Source organism: Lepus europaeus, chromosome 11 (genome assembly GCF_033115175.1).
Source record: "Lepus europaeus isolate LE1 chromosome 11, mLepTim1.pri, whole genome shotgun sequence".
Lineage (NCBI taxonomy): Eukaryota > Metazoa > Chordata > Mammalia > Lagomorpha > Leporidae > Lepus > Lepus europaeus.
In genome coordinates, this window is record NC_084837.1 from 21,838,435 (window position 1) to 21,861,651 (window position 23,217).

The following is a 23,217-nucleotide window of genomic DNA, read 5'->3' on the forward strand; positions in this document are numbered from 1 at the left end:
CCGGGTTCTAGTCCCGGTCGGGGCACCAATCCTGTCCCGGTTGCCCCTCTTCCAGGCCAGCTCTCTGCTGTGGCCAGGGAGTGCAGTGGAGGATGGCCCAAGTGCTTGGGCCCTGCACCCCATGGGAGACCAGGAGAAGCACCTGGCTCCTGCCATCGGATCAGCGCGGTGTGCTGGCCGCAGTGCGCCTACCGCAGTGGCCATTGGAGGGTGAACCAACGGCAAAAGGAAGACCTTTCTTGCTGTCTCTCTCTCATTGTCCACTCTGCCTGTCAGAAAAAAAAAAAAAAAAAAAAAAGAAATGCTACTTCCGTTTTCCTGGCATCACCAGCAGGGTGATTTAAAAGTCCCAGGAAGGTGTTTTCTGGCTCTTCCTCTGTCCTCTATGTGGGACAGCAGCCCTGCTCTGCTCCTCATGCTGGTTTCGTGTGCCCTCAGGCTGGGCTCCGAGACACAGAACCAGGCGCCACTATCTCCCCGCACTCCTGCGCTTGCTTGCTGGGCTGGTGTCTCAGTGCTAACCCCGATAGCACAGACTCATGTTGGGGCACCCGCTGATGTCCCACCCAACTGTAGCACCGACTGCGCCCTCTCTGTCACTACTGAAATTGCTGGCACTGGATTTGCTAACACTTGCATTCTTTTTTTTTGGTCAGGCAGAGTGAGTGAGAGAGAGAGACAGAGACAGAGAGTTATAGACAGTGAGAGAGAGACAGAGAGAAAGGTCTTCCTTCCGTTGGTTCACTCCCATAATGGTCACTATGGCCGGCGCTGCGCCAATCCAAAGCCAGGAGCTGGGTACTTCTTCCTGGTTTCCCATGCGGGTGCAGGGGCCCAAATACTTGGGCCATCCTCCGCTGCTCTCCCAGGCCACAGCAGAGAGCTGGACTGGAAGAGGAACAACCGGAACTAGTACCTGGCGCCCCAACCGGGACTAGAACCTGAGTGCTGGCGCCGAAAGCAGAGGATTAGCCAAGTGAGCCACGGCGCTGGCCATAACCCTTGCATTCTTAAGATCCCATGGGAATTGTAATGAACAGTTCAGTTTCATTGGCTTTTTAAGTACAGGGAACCTGGGCCAGAGGACACTGGGCATGACTACCAATGGGTGCTACCAAGAATTGTCCCTCCCCTGCGGCCATGTCTTGAGGTCACTGAACTCAGTTTGTATACATTGACTTTATCCCCCTTTAGGATGAGCTACTTCCTAGGAGTCCCTTGGCCTCTCCTGTAAACAACCCAGCAAGATTATCTCCCCGCTGGCCTACCTGACTATGGTCAGGCGTGGCTGTGACCTGGGTGCTGGGTACAGGGTGACTGTATGTCTGGGTGAGTTCTGCTTTGTGACTGCTGCACTGGTATAATGATGAGCTCTCTCTTCCACTTTCACTTTTCACTTTTGGTTTGGATGGTAAGTTACGTATGGTCATACTTTCTAGAGCCGCCTTTAGGAAAGTGTTCCAGAAGTAAAACAGTATTGACAACACAGTTTTTAAAAAGGTTTATTTATTTCAAAGGCAAAGCTAAAGGGGGAGGGGGAGAAAGAAAGAGAGAGAGGTCTTCCCTCTGCTGATTTGCTCTCCAAAATGGCCACAATATCCGGCTCTGGGCCAGGCTGAAACCAGGAGCCAGGAACTCCATCAGGGGTCTCCCATGGGGATGGCAAGGGCCCCAGTACTTGGGCCAACATCTGTTGCCTTCCCAGGTGCATTAGCAAGGAGCTGGGTTGGAAGTGGAAAAACTAGGATTTGAACCAGCACCCTGACGTAGGAAGCCAGTGTTGCAAGCCTGGCCCTGACAGCACCTTTTTGCCAAGAAATAGACTGTGCAGGGGAAGAGCATGAGTGTGACCCAGGGCTGGGCTGGCGTTGCAGGGATCCACCTTGTTCTCTGCCCACCACTGCCATCTCCTTCGGCTCCACCTGCAGGCTCCGCTATTCTCTGGGCTGATGCTGTGTCTTCCTTTCTGCCAGGCAGCTGGAAAGAGCTGGAGTAGAGAGCTCTGGCCCTGAGCGGGAGGTTCACAGTGGTGGTGGTGGGCCTGCCCAGCACGTTCTGCTACCCAGTTGGCCTACCCCAGCTTCCACAGTGTTCCTGAAACAGCTTGTAGTTCATCTACACCCTAGTTCTGAACAGGACCTGGTAAGCTCTTGCCGTTTTCCTTCATCACTGACCTGGCCTGGCCCTGAACCTTGGCTCCACCACATGGGTTCTGGCACCTTCTGCAGCCTTCCCCACGAGGCCTGCCTGGCCCTGTTGTGTGTCTCCCTCCCCCACACTCCATGCCCCAGTAGGCTTTTACTCTTTGAAAGCTATGTTGCAACCTCTTGTTGGATTTGCATATTGGATTCCTACCAGGAAGACAGGGTGCTCTAGGAGAAAATAACAAAGACACTGGTGTCAAAAGACCTGAAGTGGAGTCTCCCTTCTGACATTAACTGTGGGGCCTTGGACAAATCAACTAAATACGTGACCTGAATTGCAGTAACCTTACCTATAACACTGACGGGAAGTTGCTCCTTGGAAATGAGTGGATTGACTTCTGAGGCCAGAGTTTCTTAGTGAGTTTGTTGAGTATGGATCAGTTATCTGGGGCTGAGCCAATCTTTAGGAAAATCACGCTTCTGAACTTGAATGATGGTTGTGTATAAAAGAAGCTGGGAGAGTGAGACTGCAACAGCCAACTTGACTTCCCACCTTCATTTTAGGGGAAACTTTTGCCAGCTCCCAAGGCTGGGCTTTTCCTCTATCCCAGCTGCTCTACACCCAGAGAGGTCTTAACAAAGCCAGCTTTGCCTGATGGAGGAGACACAGCCTCTTTTCCCTATCTCATCTCAAGGGTTTTAGAAAAGAGGTAGAAAGATTTGCCAGGATTGGAGAAGAGTCTGACACTCTTAACTCTCCATCTTTCCCTAATACCTAGTTCAGTTTCAACATGATCTAAAATGAGGAGAAAGACTGTACTTTTCATCAGTTCATTCTGGAGTGAAACAGAATGAGCTGGGAGCATGTTTGTTATAAGCGTCCATATTAATGACCTACCGCGTGAAACAGAAATGGGCGAGGCTGTTCTTCCTGGAATGGGCAATGACAGTGAAAACAAGCAGATTTCAGTAAACACCTCCCTCCTGTGAGAAACCCCCTGGCTGGGACTCCAAGCTGATTAAATGCATCAGGCTTCCATTTATTACGGTAGACTAGAAACGTTTCTTAGCCTTCAGACATGACTGGTGTCTCCGTGGACTTGGCCAGTTCCTGGCAATTATGCACTTGGCTGCTGAGGGGAGAGCAGTGTGCCAAGTGCTGGGGTTGAAGATGTGTGCTTGACCGTTCAAAACACCGCGTTCCTCCCCAAGGCGGCCCAGTCCCGGTCACAGACTGAACTTTGAATCTGTTTATCCTGAACCTCGGTCAGAAAGGATGTGGCCACGACTCTCTGCCCCTGTCAACTTCCATGGAAGTCACTGGGGGACCTTGTGTTGATTTTACTGTGTGTGTCTGCAGCTTGATCCATAACTCATCCCGTGCCGAGTCCCTTAATCAGAGAGTCACATCGGTAACCTGGCAGGTGGACCACTAGAAAAGACGAATTCTTGCAGAGACTGTGAAGTCCGGAGGCCTGGCCAGATGCCAGGCTGGAACATGGCGGTCTTCTGAAATGTCCTTCTGGTTTTATTTGAATGGACGTGAACCAAGCTGTCCGGTTCACGGCCAGTTCACACTTAGGTGTGCTTCCGTCTCTAGGAGGAAGACAGTCTTGCTGGGCACAGGCTGCATCGCAGTGGGTGCTGCTGAAAGCGAAATGCTTTTTGGGACCATCAGCGAGGCTGTCTTGGCATGTATGGGGAAGACTAGATTGTGTGTCTGCTCTGCTACCTATTAGATTTGTTGAATGCCTATTAGGTGGCTATTAGCCCACTCTCTTCTTAAGTAAATATCACCTTGTCTATTCTGTATGCCTTTATCTTTTTCTCATTTTGTCTTTACTCAATTTAGATAGAAGGCAGTTAAAAACATTTCTGCACTCAGCAGGGCAGATGGAAAGTAAATATGGCTGCCTTGACGGTCTCGCTCTGGTCAATCTTCCCACGTACGTGGCTTCTTTGAAGGACCGTCACCACTTCTTCAAGCAGAAGCATCTGGTGGGGCAGTTAAGCTGCTGCTAGGGACAGCTGAAACCCAGATTGGAGCCCCTCGGATTGAGTCCCGGCTCTGCTTTCTATTCCAGCTTCCCTCTAAGCACTCGGAGTTGCATTATGTGATGGCTCAGATAGCTGGGTCCTTGCTGTCCATCTCGGGCACCTCGATTGGGTTCCTGGCTCCCAGCTTCAGCGTGGCTGAGCCCTGTCTATTGCAGGCTGTTGGGGGACCAGCAGGTAGGAGATCTGTCTTTCTACCTTTCAAACCAATGAACTTTAAAAAATAAATAAATAAAAAGGTGGCCCTCATTCCTTTGCTTTCTTAGCCAGTTGTCTGGTCTTCTGTCTGCTCCTGTGACAAAATAGGATCACAAACACACATCCCTCTCCTCTGTCTGAGTGATGCTTTCCCTCTGCAAGGGAGACCCCTTCTGTGTGGACTCTTGAATGATTTCTCTCCTGCTTGTCTTTGCCATTGGCTTAAGAGAGCCCGCAGGAGAGCTCATGTCTCTCCAGTATTCAAACAAACACATACAGAAAAGAAAAAAAAAAAAAAAAACCAGCAGCTTCTCCCCACCAAAAAACACCAACCCCACCTCATTTTTACCCTAAGCCAAGGTTTTCAACAGAAAATGCTACACTCAGATACTCTGCCTTCTTGCTCCTTTTTTAGCCTTTGTAAAATTAAGCAACATAGAAAAATGTTCTTCCAGAAGGAAAATATAAAACCAGGGACAGACATTTAGCCTGGTTGTTAGCTGCTGGTTAGGAGGCCCGCGTTCCACACTGGAGTGCCTAGATTCAATTCCTGGCTCCGGTTCCAATTCCAGCTTCCTGCTAATGTGTACCTGGGGCAGCAGCAGCTGATGGCTCCAGTAGTTGGCTCCCTGCCAGTCTTGTGGGAGACCTAGGTTGAGTTCCTGGCTCCCAACTTCAGCCATGGCTCCGTCTTGGCTGTTGTGGGCATTTGAGGAGTAAGCCAGCAGGTGGAAGATGGATAAGAACACGTCTCAAGTCAGATCGCATTTTGTTTTCATGGAACTTTCTGATGGTGAATTCTCTTGATAACAAAGGAGAAAAATACGAAGATAATCTTTTTTAAAAAATTTATTTATTTTATTTGAAAGGTAGAGTTACAGAGAGGGAGAGACAGAGACTGAGAGAGAGATCTTCCATCTGCTGGTTCACTCCCCAAATGGCACATGAGCCAGGGCTGGGCCAGGCCAAAGCCAGGACCAGGAACTCCATCCAGGTCTCCCACGTGGGTGGGAGGGGCTCAAGGACCTGGGCCGTCCTCCGTTGCTTTCCCAGCTGCATTAGCAGGGAGCTGGATTGGCAGTGGAGCAGTTGCTCGGTCGCAGCGTTCCAGAGGTCACCGCTCTGCGCTGCCTGACCACAGATGTCGCTGGGACAGTCCCTCCCACTGCTCGTCAGCGCACCTGGCCGCTCTTGGCGCTGCTCTGCACTGCGCTCCGCTCAGCTGCCTCCACCCCCTGGACTCGGACTAGGGTTGTAACGCGCGCGCCTCACTTCGTCCTAGTCCCGGGCTAGCAGCGTTGGGTTTATGTCTTTATTTGATAAAAATGAGCTGTTGCACAGCCATTGGCACCTGTATTGGGGACACATAGCACACAAGCAAGAAGCTTGCAGCCTCAGTGGTGAACATTTTTTCAAGTCGGAGACCGAGAACTCTCGCAGTCGTTTATGTCGTCCCTTCTTTTCCAGACAGACGATACCAAAAAGTTGCAAAGATCTCTTCATCTTATCAGTAAAGCCACTAATAAGCCACAATGTCTGTCAACATGTGAAACGCAGTGTGTTAGACCAGTGCTATCCTTACCAGATGCCCCATCTGATTGCCAAGGTTGAGGGCAAAGGAAATGGAATGGACAGTTACAGTCAACATGGTTGACATTGGAAAGGCACTTAATTGACCCCAACAAATCCCATCAAATGTTCTGGTTGTGAGCTGGGATCACAGACCCAGTTTGATGTTAAAAATGACCGTTGCATTGTCAGTGGATCTCATGAGGCGAATAAGCTGTAAGACATGTGGATGGATTCATTAAAAGCTTTGTTCTCTGTCCTGAGTGTGAGAATCCTGAAACAGATCTGCATGCAATCTGAAGAAGCAAACAACAGGTAATTCTCCTAAAGCCTGTGGCTATCGAGGTGTGCTTGACACACACTTTTTTTTTTTTAAAGATTTTATTTATTTATTGGAGATGTAGAGTTACAGACAGTGAGAGGGAGAGACTGAGAGAAAGGTCTTCCTTCTGTTGGTTCACTCCCCAAATGGATGCAATAGCCAAAGCTGTGCCAATCCAAAGCCAGGAGCCAGGTGCTGCTTCCTGGTCTCCCACGTGGGTGCAGGGGCCCAAGGACTTGGGCCATCTTCTACTGCTTGCCCAGGTCCCAGCAGAGAGCTGGATCAGAAGTAGAGCAGCTGGGACTCGAACCATATGGGACGCCAGTGCTGCAGGCGGAGGATTAACCTACTGTGCCATGGCACCAGCCCCTTGACACACATCTTAAACTCTGCACGTTCATTCTCAAAAACCCACCCGAGAACAGCGACAGTGGTGCAGGAAAGAAAGAAAAGGAAAAGCAAAACAGGAAGGGCAAAGACAAGGAAAATGGCTCTGTACCCAATAGTGCAATACCACCACCACCACCATCAAATGAAATCGCGCCTCCTCCAGGGACTGTGGAAGAGGAAGGGGGGAGGAGGGTGACTGGGGAGGAGGGTGACTGGGGAGGAGGAGGGGGAGGAAGGTGACTGGGGAGGAGGAGGGGGAGGAGGGGGACTGGGAAGGAGGAGGGGGAGGAGGGTGACTGGGGAGGAGGAGGGGGAGGAGGGGGACTGGGGAGAGCATACGACCGAGGAAGCTAGAGGTGCAGAATGGATGAAATCAGTGACCACGCGAAAGTTCTGACGCTCAGTGATGACTTGGAGAGGACTGTGGAAGAGCGGGTCAATATCCTGTTTGATTTTGTTAGGAAAAAGAAAGAGGGTGTTATTGCTCACCTGACACAGACATTGTTGCTGAAGCAGAAAGACTGGGTGTAAAACTGTGGGTCCTCTTGTTCTGACTCAAGTTTTTCTTAATGAGGAGATTAGAGAACAAATTAAGAAATAGAGGTGCCATTTCCTAAGATTTTGTCACAGCAACAAAAAAGCTCAGCGGCTCCTTCTTCATGGTTTGGTGTGTGGTAGCAATGCATCAAGCTCAGCTCATCTCATCTCCAAGAGTCCACACTTCTTGAAGGAGATGGACCATGCAGACCTTTTAGAAGAAGAGATTGTCATCAGCCGGTCGGAAAAGGCTTCTAAGAAATACGTCTCAAAAGAACTTGCCAAAGAGATTGGTGTCAAAGCAGAACCATTTGTTAAATGGTTGAAGGAGGCAGAGGAGGAGTCTTCTGGTGGTGATGATGAGAACATTGAGGCGGAGGATTCGAAGACTGCCAGTGTACCGAAGGTTGAAACTTTGAAGTCTGACACCAAGGACGACGATGACGACATTGATATTGATGCCATTTAAAGGGCCGGATGCAACCTAGCTTAACTGTGTAATACTGCAACTTTTTCTCCATTATCAGCCAGAAGTGCAACATGTATGTGCAAAATGCTATACTTTATACTAAAAAGAAATCTATTATTGTGAGTGATCTGTAATTAAGCCCAATGAGACATCAGTGAGCAGATATAGTTTGCTTATTTTATGGCATGTTTCTTTTTGAAAAACTAGTGATGGACACATTTGGATCACATTTATACAGTTAAAATAAAGATTTGATTTTGATCATTCTTAAAAAAAAAAGAAACAAAGAGGTGGAGCAGCTGCACCTTGAACTGGTGCCCATGTGGAATGCCGGTGCTGAGAGCAGCGATTTAACCTGGATAATCTTTATCCTAAGACTGACTTGTAATCTGAGAGGAAATACGCATCTGGGTCCCTCTTCCTCCTCTTGTACTGGAGCTTGTTTTAGGGTCAGTGGACTGACAAGTGCAAAGAAATGACGATTCCCAAATTGAACCAGTTGATGAGAGTGAAGCAGCAGGAAGTTTGCTAATCTTTCTTAAGGTTCATTAGTGACAAAGGTGAAAAGAGTGTCCTGTACACTCCCCCTGGGTTCAAGGAATGATTCTGCGCGCTCTCTGCCTTCCTGCACAGTCTTTTCTTTCCCTGACCAAGTGGTTTCCTCCACGCTGAACACACTCAGAACTCCAATGTCTACCCTGGCATTCTGAAGTGCTGGGGCTGTCACCGCTGATAGCACCCTCCTGTCACACCCAGTGGCCATCTCATGTGGCCTCTCTTTGATTCTGTATTTTAAAAATTCTTTGAAAAAGAGAGGAGAGGAGAGAGAGAGGTCTTCTATCAACTGGTTCACTCCTGTAATGCCTGCAATAACCAGGGCTCGGTCAGGCCAAAGCCAGGAGCCAGAAATTCAGTCTGGGTCTCCCATGTGTATAGTAGGGACCCTGTTACTTGAGCCATCATTGATGTCTCCCAGTCTGTTTAATAGGAAGCTGGAATCGGGCCCTGGAGCTGGGTATCAAACCCAGGCATTCCAGTATGAGATGCAGATGTCTCAGCTGGCCACTTAACCACTGGGCCAGGCACTTGCCCTGCCAGAACACCTTTGATGTGCAAGAAATATTATGGGGGCTGGCACTGTGGCATAGCAGGTAAGGCTGTTGCCTGTAGTGCCAGCATCCTGTGTGGGTGCCGGTTCAAGTCCTAGCTGCCCCACTTCTGATCCAGCTCTCTGCCATGGCCTGGGAAAGCAGTGGAAGATGGCCCAAGTCCCTGGGCCCCTGCACCCATCTGGGAGACCCAGAGGAAGCTCCTGGCTCCTGGCTTTGGATTGGCACAGCTCTGGCCATTGGAGCCATCTAGTGAATGAACCGTCAGATGGAAGACCTCTCTCTCTCTTTCTCTCTCTACCTCTGCCTCTCTGTAACTCTGCCTTTCAAATAAATAAATAATTTTTTAAAAGAAATATGCTTAAATTTATTAAGTTGAAAACAGTTTAAACTGTCTTGCTTCAGTTGATCTGGGAGTTCTATGGACAATATTTCACAAATAACCTATGTGACTGCATGTTTCAGTGAATATTTATTTTTATCATTTGAGAGGCAGAGACAGAGAGAAGGGAGGACTGTTCCCTGTTGCTTTACCTCCCCAAGGTCTGCTATGGCCAGGACTGGGCCAGGTCAAAGAGGAAAGTTGGGAGCTTAGCCCCGATCTCCTTTGTGGGTGGCAGGAACCCGATTCCTTTAGCCATCACGCCTACCTTTCAGGGTCTGCATTAGTAGGAACCTGGAGTTAGGAGCTGATGCCAGATACCAAACCCAGGCACTCTGATATGGGATGTGGTTGTCTGAACCAGCGTCTCAATGGCACGGTTAATGCTTGCCCCAATGACTGTTGTTAAGTGTGCAGTTCCCTTTCTCAGACAATCATAGTCCACTGTTTATATTTCCACGTTTACCTTAGAAGATCCTAGCTCTGTCCTCTAACACATTCATCTGCACCAACTCTTTCCACGGGAATAACCCAGATGAACAATTGATGGTCTAACTTCAGTCCTAGCACAGCCATTTCATTAGAATGCAATTTTTAAAAATATATTTCTTTTTTTTTTTTAATTTGACAGGTAGAGTTATAGACAGTGAGAGAGAGAGAGACAGAGAGAAAGGTCTTCCCTCTGTTGGTTCACTCCCCAGTTGGCCGCTATGGCCAGCGCTGCAGGCGGAGTCAGGAGCCAGGTGCTTCCTCTTGGTCTCCCATGTGGGTGCAGGGACCCAAGCACTTGGGCCATCCTCCACTGCACTCCTGGGCCACAGCAGAGAGCTGGACTGGAGGGGCAGCCGGGACTAGAACCCGGTGCCCATATGGGATGCCAGCTCTGCAGGCAGAGGATTAACCAAGTGAGCCACGGTGCCGGCCCTAGAATGCAATATTTTTATGTAGCTTTCTGTGTAGTACTCACTGCCTAATAACATAATCTGTGGCAGGTTTTAGTGAGTTACACTTGTTCTTTTCTAGCTTTACCTTAATCTGTAATTTACAGACGTGTTGATTTCATGCTTCTGAGTATGCAGCTCTCACGTCTGACAAGTGCCGATGCCGGCTGCACAGAAGCCGTCTATACCCGCACTGCCCTTGAGTTCCTTTGTAGCCCCAGCCTTCCCCACCCCAGGCAACCACTGATCTTTTAAAGAAAATGATTTATTGATATGCAACTCATGGGCATTTTGGTGGCATTTAGTACATTTCCCATGTCGTGCCCGCATCGTCTCGGTCAAGTTCCACAACATCCCTGTTTCTCCGCTATCCCCGACCCTCCCGTCCACAGCCCCTGCAGCCATCCATCTGCCTTGTGTCTCGATGGGTTTAATCTACTCAGAGCATTGCATATAAAGGGAACCGTACAAACGTGACCCTCTGCGACTGGAGTCTTTCACTTGGTGTGAGGGCAGGAGGTTTGTCCCTGTTGTGACGTGTGTTGGTATTTCATTGCTGCATGATACTGCATTGTCTGGGTCTGATCTGTTTTATTTTGTCTCCCTCTGGGTCTGCCTTTGCAAGAATATCATATATTTATATGCTATTCCTATATTATATGAACTTGTGCCATCGGTGGCCTTGTGAGTGCAGTGAAAGGTTTTGGTCTTTGCTCTGAGGGACACCTTGAAGGTACCCACGCCCCCTGCCACTTAAGGAACTTCCCCCGTTCTGTGGTGGTGTGATATTTTGGAGTCACGAGGTGCGTACCCAGCTCCCCTGTGCTTTGTTATGTTTTCTCATTGTCATGTGGAATCCTTGCCCTGAGCCAGGGTACCATTGCTTTAGGCAAAGTTTGTCGGACACAGATGTCTAACTCTTTATTTCGAATTCAAAAGCCATTTGGTGACTATAAATAAAGTTTGAAGAATCCTTCAGGAGTCAGGCTTTCTCCCCTGTAAGCCACAAAAGAGAAGGGAGAAGCCGTAGGTGGGGAGGGGTGAGTGAGTAGGTGGGGAGGGGTGAGTGAGCCAGAGGTAGACACAAGCGAACCTGGAGGAAGCACCCCCCCCCCTTTCCAGGAACATGTGAGAGGGCGGGGCAGCACGCTGGGGCAGCCAGAATATTCGAGGATAAAGAGGAGGCTCGTGACTCTGTCCAGGGCAGGAACTGGAAAGGCACACCGCAGCCTGCAGCATCCCTGCGGCTCTGGTGGGCCGGCCCACAGCGGTGCAGCCAGGGCAGTGGGACGCGTCTGCACACAGAGGCCTCCGCAGCCCACCTGGGGGTCCTGGAGGGATGTGCCTGGGCCGTGGGAGGGTGGACACAGATGCATGCCCCTCCAAGAGGACTTGACAGTTAGCCAAGAGAACGCGGGGGGGCAGCTGGCCTGAAGGAGCTCCCCGGACAGAGTGCGGTCTGGCTGGGCGTCAGTGCTGGGCAGGAGCAGGCCACGAGGGAATTCTACCCTAGCGGCAACTTCGGCCCTTCCCTCTGTCTGAGGACCAAACAGGACGAGCTGCCCTCTCTGGGTGTCACGATGCTGCCCAGACACCAGCTAGGGAAAAGAAGAGGGAACAGACAGTTCCGAAGGGATTGGGAACTTGGATTGGCCCCATGGACCTGGAATTAGCTGGAGGGTACACTCTGCTGGCAGGTGGAACTGGAACTTGAGAGCGTTTGCGAGGGGGCACTGCCCAGCCTCTCTGTGCCTCTTTGCATCTGGCGAAGAGGCAGATGTCAGAGGACCTTCGTCGACAGGTTCTTGGGAAATGAAGAGAGTGAAGACGTGCACAGAATTTGGGAGGTGTCTGGCACGCCCACGCATTCAGTACATGTTGTTCTCATTGCCTGCAAAACCCATCCATCCACCACCCACCCACCCAGCCACACACAAACAAACTGGAAGACGAAATTCAGTAGGAAGTCAAGGCCTCTGTTGAAAAGCTGACCCGTTGTAGTTCTCTGCTGTTGTACAGGTGAACCGTGAAACCAGAATTCCTGTCCTTTGTCACTACTGTTGCTGATACAGCTAAAGCTAAGATATGTCCGCATGCCATAAACATCAGTCAGTTAAGGGGACAGGCAGGCTGGCTGTATATTTTAGGCTTTATAGGGTCTTTGAGTGTAGAGAGTCACTTTGAATTTCTAAAAAAATGTTTATTTGGAAGGCAGAAAGAGAGAGAGAGAGAAAGAGAGAGAGGGAGAGAGAGAGAGAGAGGAATCTTCCTCTTTCCGATTTACTCCTCAAATGCTTATAACAGCCAGGGCTGGGCCAAACCAAAGCCAGGAGCCTGGAGCTCCACGTGAGTCACCCATGTGGGTGTCAGGGACCCAAGGACTTGAGCTGTCACCTGCTGCCTCCCCAGTGCACATATCCAGGAAGCTGGATTGGAAACAGGGTAGCTGGGACTTGAACCAGGCAACTCCAATGTGGGATGTGGGCATCTCAAATGGTAGCTTAACCTGCTGTGCCATAGCACCTGCTCCACCTTGGGTCTCACCCTTAACTTTGGGCCATTATGGGTTTAATTGTATCGATTTACTCAGTGCGTAGGCTTCCGATGCCCCTCTCTCTCTCTCCTTCTCTCTCTTTCTCTCCCTATATATTACATATAAAAATATATTCTGTTTAGCCCAGCTTTTTAGCAGTTAAAAAGATTTATTAATCAACTTGACAGCACTATACTATTTAAGTGTGTTATTGTTAGGAATTAGTAGCCAAAATATAGTATGCCACGGAGTTTGCCTTGCGGCTTTCTTGCTTGTTCTTACATTGCCCATCGTAACATTTTGAGAATTGTCCACCAAGTTCTTTTCTCCTGCACCGTCCCGGGCTGATGGTGAGTGTGGCCGCCAGTGTCTGTTACAGCCCGCGCTGCTGGCTCTCAGCCGGTTGGTGACTCGCTGGATTGCTCTTCAGAGGACTGGCCGCCTTCCCGGGCTGGAGGCAGCCCTCCTCCTCATCTCCCTGGTCCCCTGCTCTGTCCTTTACTGTTTTCAGACATCATTTTGCAGTCATTATGCAAAAGTTCAAAGCCTTCGTCGTGTGAAGAGAGCCGAGTACCTAGTCTGATTTTCCAGTACCAAAACCGATTAAACAGCAAGCACATAAAATCCATGGTGGTGGTGGTGGTGGTGGTGGGTGTGTGGTGGTGGTGGGGGGGCATAAAAAGCTCACATGGCATCAGAGAGAAAAAAAACACAAACTCCTTTACCTCAGGTCTTCTCCAGGAAGTGCCCTGAGGTGCGCATGCTGGTTTCTCTGCTTACGTTTAGATGGTGCTTCTCTGCTCTGGGGTGGTACCTTCCAGAGCCCAGATGCTGTGCTTCTGTCTTTTTTTTTTTTTTTTTTTTTGACAGGCAGAGTGGACAGAGAGAGACAGAGAGAAAGGTCTTCCTTTTTGCCGTTGGTTCACCCTCCAATGGCCGCTGCGGCCGGCGCATCGTGCTGATCCAAAGCCAGGAGCCAGGTGCTTCTCCTGGTCTCCCATGCGGGTGCAGGGCCCAAGGACTTGGGCCATCCTCCACTGCCTTCCCGGGCCATAGCAGAGAGCTGGCCTGGAAGAGGGGCAACCGGGATAGAATCCGGCGCCCCAACTGGGACTAGAACCTGGTGTGCCGGTGCCGCAAGGCGGAGGATTAGCCTGTTAAGCCACGGCGCCGGCCACTTCTTGTCTTTTTTAATGAAAGGCTAGGGGAGGGGGGTGAGTGATTTTGCTTCCACAATCTTTATGTTTTCCTGACATGTTACAATTAATTTGTAGCTAAGTCATCCTGAGGAAGCACTTGGAAACCTTTTTCTTCTGGAGAATTCTGGGCACCAGTGCCTTCTGCTGTGTGCATTGATGCTGCACCCATGTGTCATGTCCTGGCCCAGGAAGGCAAAGGTTGGTAATGCACCAGGCAGCAGGGACCCAGCAGTCTCAGTCGGCTCAGAAGCACCCACAGGACACAAAAGTTGCACTACACAGCCACGCAGGTTGCTCTCCGGAAAGGAGCACCAGGCATTGATTTCTAAAGCAGCCCATGGCTGTTCTTTCTTTGAAGCCTTTTTTGGCAAGGGTCACCACCCTGGAACTGCAGTGTAGGCAACCCCACGGCCAGCTTTGTAAGGAAATGGAAACAAGTAAGGAACAGGAAGGGGCATGAACAAGGAAGGAGGGGACCAATGAAGAGACAGTTCTTTCCTTGGTTTGTGGTTTTTTTTTTTTTTTTTCCAGTTGGCACATAATAATTGTATCTATTTGTGGGGTGCAGTGTGATAACCGGCTGCAGGTGTGCAAACCCATGGTGGGCGCGGTGGCGGTGTAGTCAGGGTGGCCACCTCCTTAATTAAATGGCAATCATGGCTCTGTGCCGGGCATCAGTGTGCTTTCCAAGTGCTTTGCTCACTTTGCTCCCCTGGTCGCTTCCATGGCTAGGGTGCCTGGCGCCCAGTGCGCTGGAGGGCCTGGACTGTGAGAACAAGGGGCTGTGCAGGGCGATTTGAGGACAAGCGCTGGGCAGCGTCTGAATTATTGCTCCCTTCTCTGCCCAGGCAGGGGGCGGCAAGATGCTGAGTGAGTGAAAAAGCCCATGGGCCGACCCCAGCGTGGGTGGAGGGAACCAGACAGGGAGAAGACATGTTTAAAGGATGGGGTGCGCGGGTGTGGGGGTCGTGTTGTGTCTGCTGCACGGATTTCTGCCTGCAAGCAGGACTGGCAGCGGGCCCCCTCCTCGGCCTCCTAGGGCTCTGGGGGTGGGGGCATCCATTCTTAAGGTGGTCCCAAGCTCTGTAGAGGGATGACACAGATACAGGCTCACCACAGCTTCCCTTTCCTGCTCCTTCCCCACCCCTGAATGATCATCTTTGTCAAAAAACTCAGTGCCAAGTCAGTGACAGGTACTTTTAAAAAGTAGGAATCTGTTATCTTGTTAAATAATAGGAAGAATAAAAAGATAAGAGATGGGCTTCCAACCACCAAATGACAATGGCAGGAGGCCAGGAGGAAGCACTGGAAACCATCAGCCGAGCAATGGCATGGACATGTCCAAAAAAGAAGTAGGGGGGACAGCGCTGTGGTGCAGCAGGTTAAACCCTGGCCTGCAGTGCTGGCATCCCATATGGATGCCCATTCAACACCCGGCTGCTCCACTTCCAATCCAGCTCCCTGCTAATGCACCTGGGAAAGCAGTAGAAGATGGCCCAAGGACTTCAGTCCCTCCTGCCCCTGTGGGAGTCCTAGAAGAAGCTCCTGGCTCTTGGCAGCACCGGTCTAGCTCTGCCTGCTGTGGCCATTTGAGGAGTGAATCAGTGGATGGAAGACCTCTCTGTCTCTGTCTCTCTATGGCTTTAAATAAATCTTTTTTAAAAAATGGAAAAGATGATCCAACACAGTCCTTGCCTTGCAGTTACATAATGAAAAATGATATGTATGCATACATATACATAAACCACTGCTTTTGGTTTATGAGAAGAGAATATTACCCAAAAGGGCAAAGGAGACAATTGTCTAAGAAAGCTTACAATTCCTCTTTCTTTTAAATATTTTCTTCCATTTTTCAGGAAAGTGAGGACCTAGCTTTCATGGCGGCAGAGGCTCAGGGGATGACACACAAGGCTGATAAATAGATTGAGGTGTAGTTTAACAGTAGGCTGCAGTCTAGATTCATAACTGTAGAGGGCGCTCTTGTCTTAATAATAGCATTGCCATTGCCACTGGCTGAAGAGGCCAGGCAGCTGGAGTGTCACCTTTATTACTAGGTATTTTAAGGGGATGGAGGTAAAGGTACTGTTTGGAATAGATAATAAATCCATATTATTTCATATTTGATAGCACATTTTCCTTAAGAATAAACTCATCTTTCCATTCCTGTTCTCTGGTTATAGTTTTGTGAAAAGCCCCTAGTCACAGGGGGTGAATGTCTTCCCAGCCTTACACCGGGTGTGTGGGTCCTGTTGGTAGCTGGTGCTCTGTGGGCTGGGAGCTGGGAACGATCTTTCAAACCTGGGGAATGGGGCAGGGCACCTCTGTGTACAAAGGCTTCGGTGGTTTCCAAGGTCTACGGTGAGCTCCCTCTGTTCCCGTGCCTACAGGCTGCAGCCTCTGCCTGCCCTTCACTCTGCTGCTCCTTCTCGCCCTTGCTTCCTGCCCTGCTGCCTGTGTGGACTCTGGAGCAGTCACTGGCTTTGCGAGGTGGCCCACACTCTGCCCTCTGCCATCGCTCCAGGTCCACTCTGCGGGTGCAGTGGGGTGGGGTCTTCCATGCATCTTCACTTGGCTGGCCCCTTTCCACCTCCCAGGCCTTGGTTTCGTAGGAATGTGCTTCCTTTGTCTGCCTTATCTGCATAGGCACGGTCCAGCCAGATCTTTTTTTTTTTTTTTTTTAAATTAAAACGATGTATCACATCACACCAAACACACCATTTAGAAGTGTACAGTTCCATGGATTTTAGTGTCCTCTGAAGGCAGGAGGCAGGGCTGGGCCACGTGCGGCCCATGGGCTGTCTCTCACCTGCCAAGTCATTTGCCCTGGCCCTGCCAAGGCTGTTGCAGATGGGACTCAAAGTTCCATCAATCTATAGCAGGCTCATTTTTTAAGCTGATAATTTGGTAAGGCTGGTGAATGATGTTAGAAATCTCCAAATGGCCCTGGTTAGAAAGAAAAGGTTCCCCATGTGTGCTGCAATTCAAAGCCTCTCCAAGTCTGTGAAACATCTCTGTGTGTCCCAGTTCCAGCTCTCTGAGGTGCCCTGTTTTCCCCAAATGTGCTCTGTTCTTTACCTGCAACCTGCAGAGCCGCGGCTGACTCAATCACATTTTTCACGGTACCCTATGGACTTCCAGAAGGCTCTGTAAAGGCTGGGACCATGCTGTGGCAATAAATGACAGTCGCATTCACAGAGCAGTGGCCTTGGAACCCAGGCTTCGCTTGCCTGGTTTCACTTGGCTTTACTAGAGCCCTGTGAGATGCTTCTGTTAAAACCCATTTAAAGATTTTATTTACTTATTTAAGAGCCAGAGAAAGAGAAAGATGGAGAGAGAGCACACTCTTCATCTGCTGGTTCACTCCCCAAGTGACTGCACATCGCTGGGGCTGGGCCTGGCTGGAACCAGCAGCCTGGAGGAACTGAATCTAGGCCTCCCCCGTGGGGAACAGGAGTCCAATTCCTTGAGCTGTCACCACTGCCTCCTGGGGTTTGCAATAGAGTCAGGACTGCAGCTGGGACCCGAACCCAGGCTCTGTGATGTGGGATGTGTGGGCATCTACCTGCTAGGCCAAATGCTTGCTCCCAACCCAGGTTAGAGACAGAGAGGTGGGGGTTCAGTGGGTTGACACAGCTGACTCAGCTGGTTTGCGCTGCAGTAGGTGTTGGAGGGCTGAGCGGCCCCAAAGCTGTCTGCTTTTAGCCAGTCTCCTCTCTGGTGGGCCTCTCAGAACTCAGTCCCGTGTTAGCAGAAGATCTGGGTAATGTACATGGAACAGATGAATTAATATGATTGCTCTCTTTAAGATGGTTCACAAGGACGTCGTAAGCAGAGACAGGATTCCTCTGGTTCTCAGCATGGCAGCTGAGCAGCAGTTGGAATCATGTGGGATTCTCTTTTGCCCTTCAGACTGAGGAGTGACTGGAGTTGGTGTCTTTAGCCTGCCAGGGGTCTGTGTGAGCATCCGTGCCCGGCCGGGAGGAATCCCTGTCCATGACAGCAGCTCACGCTTCCCGAGCAGGTGGTCCTCGGAAGAACATGGTTTCTGGAAGGAACCGCCTAGAACAGCCTCAGGGCTCTGCAGAGACTCAGAGCCAATATGATGTGTATGTGTAGAAAAAGATTGACTCTAAGGAATTGCGTTGTATGACTATGGAGTTGGTAAATGCAGAATCTGCAGCGTGGAAGGGCGGCTGGAGGGTGAGAGAGAGCTGATGCTGAGGTTCTGGTCAGAGAGCCAACTGCTATTGAACTCCCTTTCACTGTGGGAAGCTTGCTCCTTGGTCCCATCTGGGTCTCCCAGTAACTGGATGAGGTCAACCCACATTATGGAGAACCATCTGCTTTACTCAAATCCACCTATTTTAAATGCTAATTGTCTCCCCAAAGATTCATAGAAACATCCAGAGTAATGTAGTTGGCCTCATGTCTGGACTCTGTGGCCCAGCCAAGTTGACAAGGAAATGAGCCATCAAAGTGAGGTCCTGGATTCCAGTCACCCATGGTCAGGGCTGGAACACAAGGCAGTCAGTATGGTGGGGTGAGCCCAGTTCCCATGTACTGCCAGGTGCCACCACTCCTGGTGGGAGAGAAAACATCACAGCCACGTTAGGTTTGCCCAGACAATAAGCACCTGGTTGACACCCATGTCGAGGTTGGTAGGTCTGTGGACAGACGGTTCCTGTACTTTCTAGTTGGGTGGGCCTAGGGATCTAGTGGACATTCCCCTAGTGAACATCCCATCCTTGGTGTTGGCTGGATCCACCTGTGGACTGCATTCATTGATTCATTGATTCGACAGTCACTTGTGTGCTTATTAAGCACCAGACTCGAGTCCTGGGGATATAGCAGTGATCAAATGACCAGAGGTCTCTCTTCTCAAGATATTTATGTTCTGGGAAGTGGGGAGAGATGGCTATTTAAATAAATCATAAATAAACAAGGATGTAAGTGGTGCATGCCATGGAGAGAAAGCAAGACAAAAAGGACAATGGTCATGGGGTGCGTGGGGTGCTGGTGGCCTGTGTTGTGAAGTAGGGTGGCTGGGAAAGGCCTCTCTGGGAAGAGGAAAAAGGTGCCTTTTGAGTAATGAGCCAGAGGTGCAGGCCCCAGGAGGGGGAGCAGGCCAGGCACAGGAAACAGGAAGTGCAGAGGCCCCCAGGAAGGCTGTGTGCTTGGGCTGTTTGCAGTCCACTAAGGCCAGTGTGCCCCGGCCACAGCAAGGAAGAAGAGAGCAGGAGGTGCATGGAGAGTGGGGCCTGGAGGGCCATTGGCAGGGCCCCATCTACGCTGGGAGAGCCGGGAGCTATGGAGGGTTTGTGGGGAGGGCCGACTGTGGTGGGCTGCTCCGTGGGAACATGGTGAGGGGTGATGGTGGCAGGAGGAGGGACGGGGACACAGAAGTGAGGCAACTCTGGCCAGGATGGAGGAGACAGCCAGGAGCACTGTGGAGCAGCGTGGGGGTGAGGAGTGGGCTGGCACTGGCTGGGCTGGGTTGACCTTGACATCCCCTGCCCGCTCTCTCCTGCAGTTTGGAATCCAGGTAGGCAGGCGATGGTCTGGAGATTTGTTAGGATGCTTGTCCCTAGCAGGGGTGGCGAGGACTGCCTGCGGGGCACGATGTGGAAGGGCTCAGGTCCCCGTGGGAGGAGGGAGCCCCTCCAGGACTCCAGGCCCCTTCTCTGGCTGCAGCTCTGCTCCGGGTGGATTTACCTGACCACACGTCTTCCCTCAGCCCCGGTGCGTGCGCTGTAGTCACCCGTGGTCCAGCGGCCATGCGAAGGAAGTGACCTCATAAGCGTGCCGTGCGCGCCACACAGCGTGGGTTGGAGCGTGACACCGGGCCGCGCGCTCTGGTTTACACCAAACCCAACAGCTCGCGGCCTGCAGAGTCTCAGTATGAATAGCTGGAGAGCCTGACCTGGACAGCCTCATTTCTCATTCCTTTCTTGTTACAGGTAATAGAGCTGAAAATGTGGTTTTAATTATAGCACTAATGAAAACTGAAAATCCAGACAGACACTTGCCGAACTCTGCTGCGCTTTATATTACATTTGTGCTCACTACAAAGTGCCCAGCTGGGTGTAACGTTATCCGCCTCTCCTCGAGCATCCGCCCGACTGAAGCTGGATAATTGATGTGTACTTTGGCAGGAGGTCAGCTTAAAGGGTTTTTTTTAAAGACTTTTTTTTTTTTTCTAAAAACATCTTTAACGGTATTTGGGGGGAAAGAATACGTTTATTACCTGAGCTGGGAGAACATTTCTCTGGGCTTCTCTACACTCCCGACCCCCACCCCCATTTCAAACTTCTAGAACATTCTACACGCTATCTTCAGAAGAAACTCCAAGGCCAGACGTGAGCTCCTGGGGTGACTTTTTAACACAGAGCTGTGGAACTTTGCAAGGCGATTCCTAACCAGGCACACCTCAGCGCTCTGTTCCTCCTGGTAAGAGGATACATTCAGAATCTGAAAGGGAGCCCTGAGGGCCACTGTCACATGAAGGCCACACCCATGGTGTCCTCTCCGGCGGTCTACAGCTGCTCCACAGCCCCTCATCACAGGCCCGGCAGCTTTAGGATGTACAGTTGCCAAATAAAATACAGGACACCCAGTTAAACCTGAATTTCAGATCAAATGCAAATACTTTCACGTTCTTAATTAACTGTTGTTTATCTGAAAGTCAAGTTTAATTGGGCATCCAGTAGTCTCATTTGTTGAATCTGGCAACCCTACCTCTGGAGTTTCTGTGATGGACACAGGTCTGCTACAGGACTTCCAGAGAGTTCTCACCTATCACTTAAGCAACTGTAGATTCCACTTGGAGATTGAGTGAGCTTAGCTTCGTTCTAGCACACTGCAGGCCTCACCCACACCTACCTGCCCTTGACATCGCTCTCTCCTGCTCCTCAGGCCACAGCCAAGTGCCCCAAGTTCATCTCCATGTTTCCCATGACTGGAATGCTTGGCATGGCCAATGTCAAAAATAGTGAAGCATTTTTCAGATATTCACTGGTGAGGGTGGTTCTTTGCTGGTGTGGTGGGTGGCCCGGGGCAAACTGCTCTTTGCCATTTAATTTATAATCTTGTTCTTTGAGTTTTGCATAGGTGGACTGTTCATATTACATACGTAGATTTCAGCAAAACAGAAAAGGTAGAAAGTAAGACGTCTCCCTTCCCCTTCCTCCTCTTGTCCAGGCCTCCCGCTCTCTTCCCCATTGGCAACATTTACCGTGAGTTTGTTATTTACTCTTTCAGAAATATTTATGTTCACATACACAAATCAACATATATCCCCCTTCCTCCTTGGTTCTACACAGCTGTTGGCATCCCGGATCCACTGCACTTTCTGCACTAGAGCCTCTACCGTGTCTCACTTGCTATTCCTTGGGGAGCTTGTCATAGCGTGGTACAAAGTACTTTCCTGTTCTTTATGTGCTATTACATGATAGGACATTGTGTGTTTCGTAGATTGTTTAATCAGCCTCCTTTGGAAGGAACTTTATCTATTTATCTTGGCAAACGAGTTTGGTTCTTGGTTCCAAAAGTCTGCTATTATGAACAACAACATGGTACGTGCATCCATTTGTATTCCTGTGACTAGATCTTAGATTAAATTCCTAGATACAGAGCTGTTGGCCAGAGATATCAATATAAATCCGCGTGCCTTCATGGTTTGCCAAAGGTCTCTGTCTTAGTTTCCTATGGTTGCTGTGACAAATTTACCACAAATGTGCGGTGGCTTCAAACGACATAATATTCTTATCTTTCAGTTTGGAGGTCGGAAGTCCGAAAATCAAGATATCCACAGGGCACTGCCTTTCCCGGCTCCTAGAAGCTGCCCGGATTCCTTAGCTGGGCCTCCTTTCTGCAGCTTTGAGGCCAGCACTCTAGCATCTTCGAATCTGTCTTTTTCTGACGCGTGTTTTGTCATCTTACCCTCTGACCTGTCACTCTTGCCTCCCTTTGGTACAGGCCATGAGCAGTAGAGTGGGCTCACCTGCGCGGTCCAGGCTACCGGCCTAATTTCAAGATCCGTAGCTCTAATCACATCGACAAGGTCCTCTTTGCCACATGAAGGTAGCACAGTCACAGGCACGTGGCTCTATTTGTGAGGCCCTTATTCAGACATCCAGACTCTAAGTTGTACCAACTTAAGCTTCTATCACATAGAATGTGCAATCACATTTTATGAATCTTTACCAATCTGATAAAGAAATAAGATATCCCTGTAAATTTACACTGAATTCCTCCTATTTGAGCCGTCTAGACAAATCATTGCCTATTTTTCTATCAGGCTGTCGCTCAGAACCTGGTAATATTAGTGAGAATAGATGGGGTTTTTGAGAAACAAGTTGTGTATATAGTTTTTAGTTTGTCATTTTCTACTTTGCTTAAGAAAGATTTTTCACTCCATAAAATGTTATTTTTGTGTCGTTGAGTTATCAGATTTATTTATGGCTTCTAGGTTTTGTGTCATAGTGTTTTCAAAGAGCTCCGCTTCAAGGTAATAAAGGAAATATAATCTCTTTAAATAAGTAAAAACAAGCACAGGGAATGTCTTGTCTTTGGTGAACAGGTAGAAAACACAAATCAACAGAAAGCAAGAGAAACCACCTAAAGTATACATTTTGCTGAGGATGCTAGGAGTGGCCGCTGGGCTGCAGGCTGGAAATGGGGGCCAGGCAGGCAGTGGCTACAGCTGTTGCACCTGCAGCGAGCAGGGGAGCCTCTTGTGAGCATCCCTTCCCAACTCCACCCTCAGCAGTGTCCATTGTAAGCTGAGTGGGGCAGATGGAGATTGTGTTGAGGCAAATAGCTTTAGATCTGTGTGCTTCTGAGTGCACATGTGTGCAATCACACACATTTGTTAAAATATCAGATTGCACATTCAGTCTGGTAACTTGCTGTTTGTCTCCTTAATAGTGTATTGCAACCATCTTTCCACCTCAATATATGCCTATCCGGGTCACTATTTTAATGGTTGTGTAGTATGCCACAGAGTGACGGATTGCATTTTGGCCAATTCTCTGTTATGAGACATTTATGAAACATCTGTATGTCTTGATTTCCCCCGCCTGTTGATCTATGGGACTGCTTGCCTTTCTCTCAAGGGTGTTGGGATTATCAGAGAGAAACTTTCACGAAGTACTTTGATAGCCTCAGATATACGAGACCTGTGCGAAGCCAGTGTTGCTGTTCTAACACTGCCAGCCAGGCCTTTGGAGAGAAGCCCTGGCTGTTTCTAGTGTAACTAGCCTCAGACCTCTTAGAAACATAAATTCTGGAGATATTCTTGTAGCAGCAGCCGCTCAGGCAGAAAGAACGCTGGTTCTAGAGAAATGGAATCCAAGAGATGGAAGCTTTGCC

At 49.7% G+C, this 23,217-nt stretch overlaps 1 pseudogene; it reads left to right on the top strand.

Annotated features, from left to right (window-relative positions):
* The first annotated feature begins 3,056 nt into the window (after window positions 1-3,056).
* LOC133770437 (eukaryotic translation initiation factor 5-like) lies at window positions 3,057-7,684 on the top strand (annotated as a pseudogene).
* The last annotated feature ends 15,533 nt before the right edge of the window (window positions 7,685-23,217 follow it).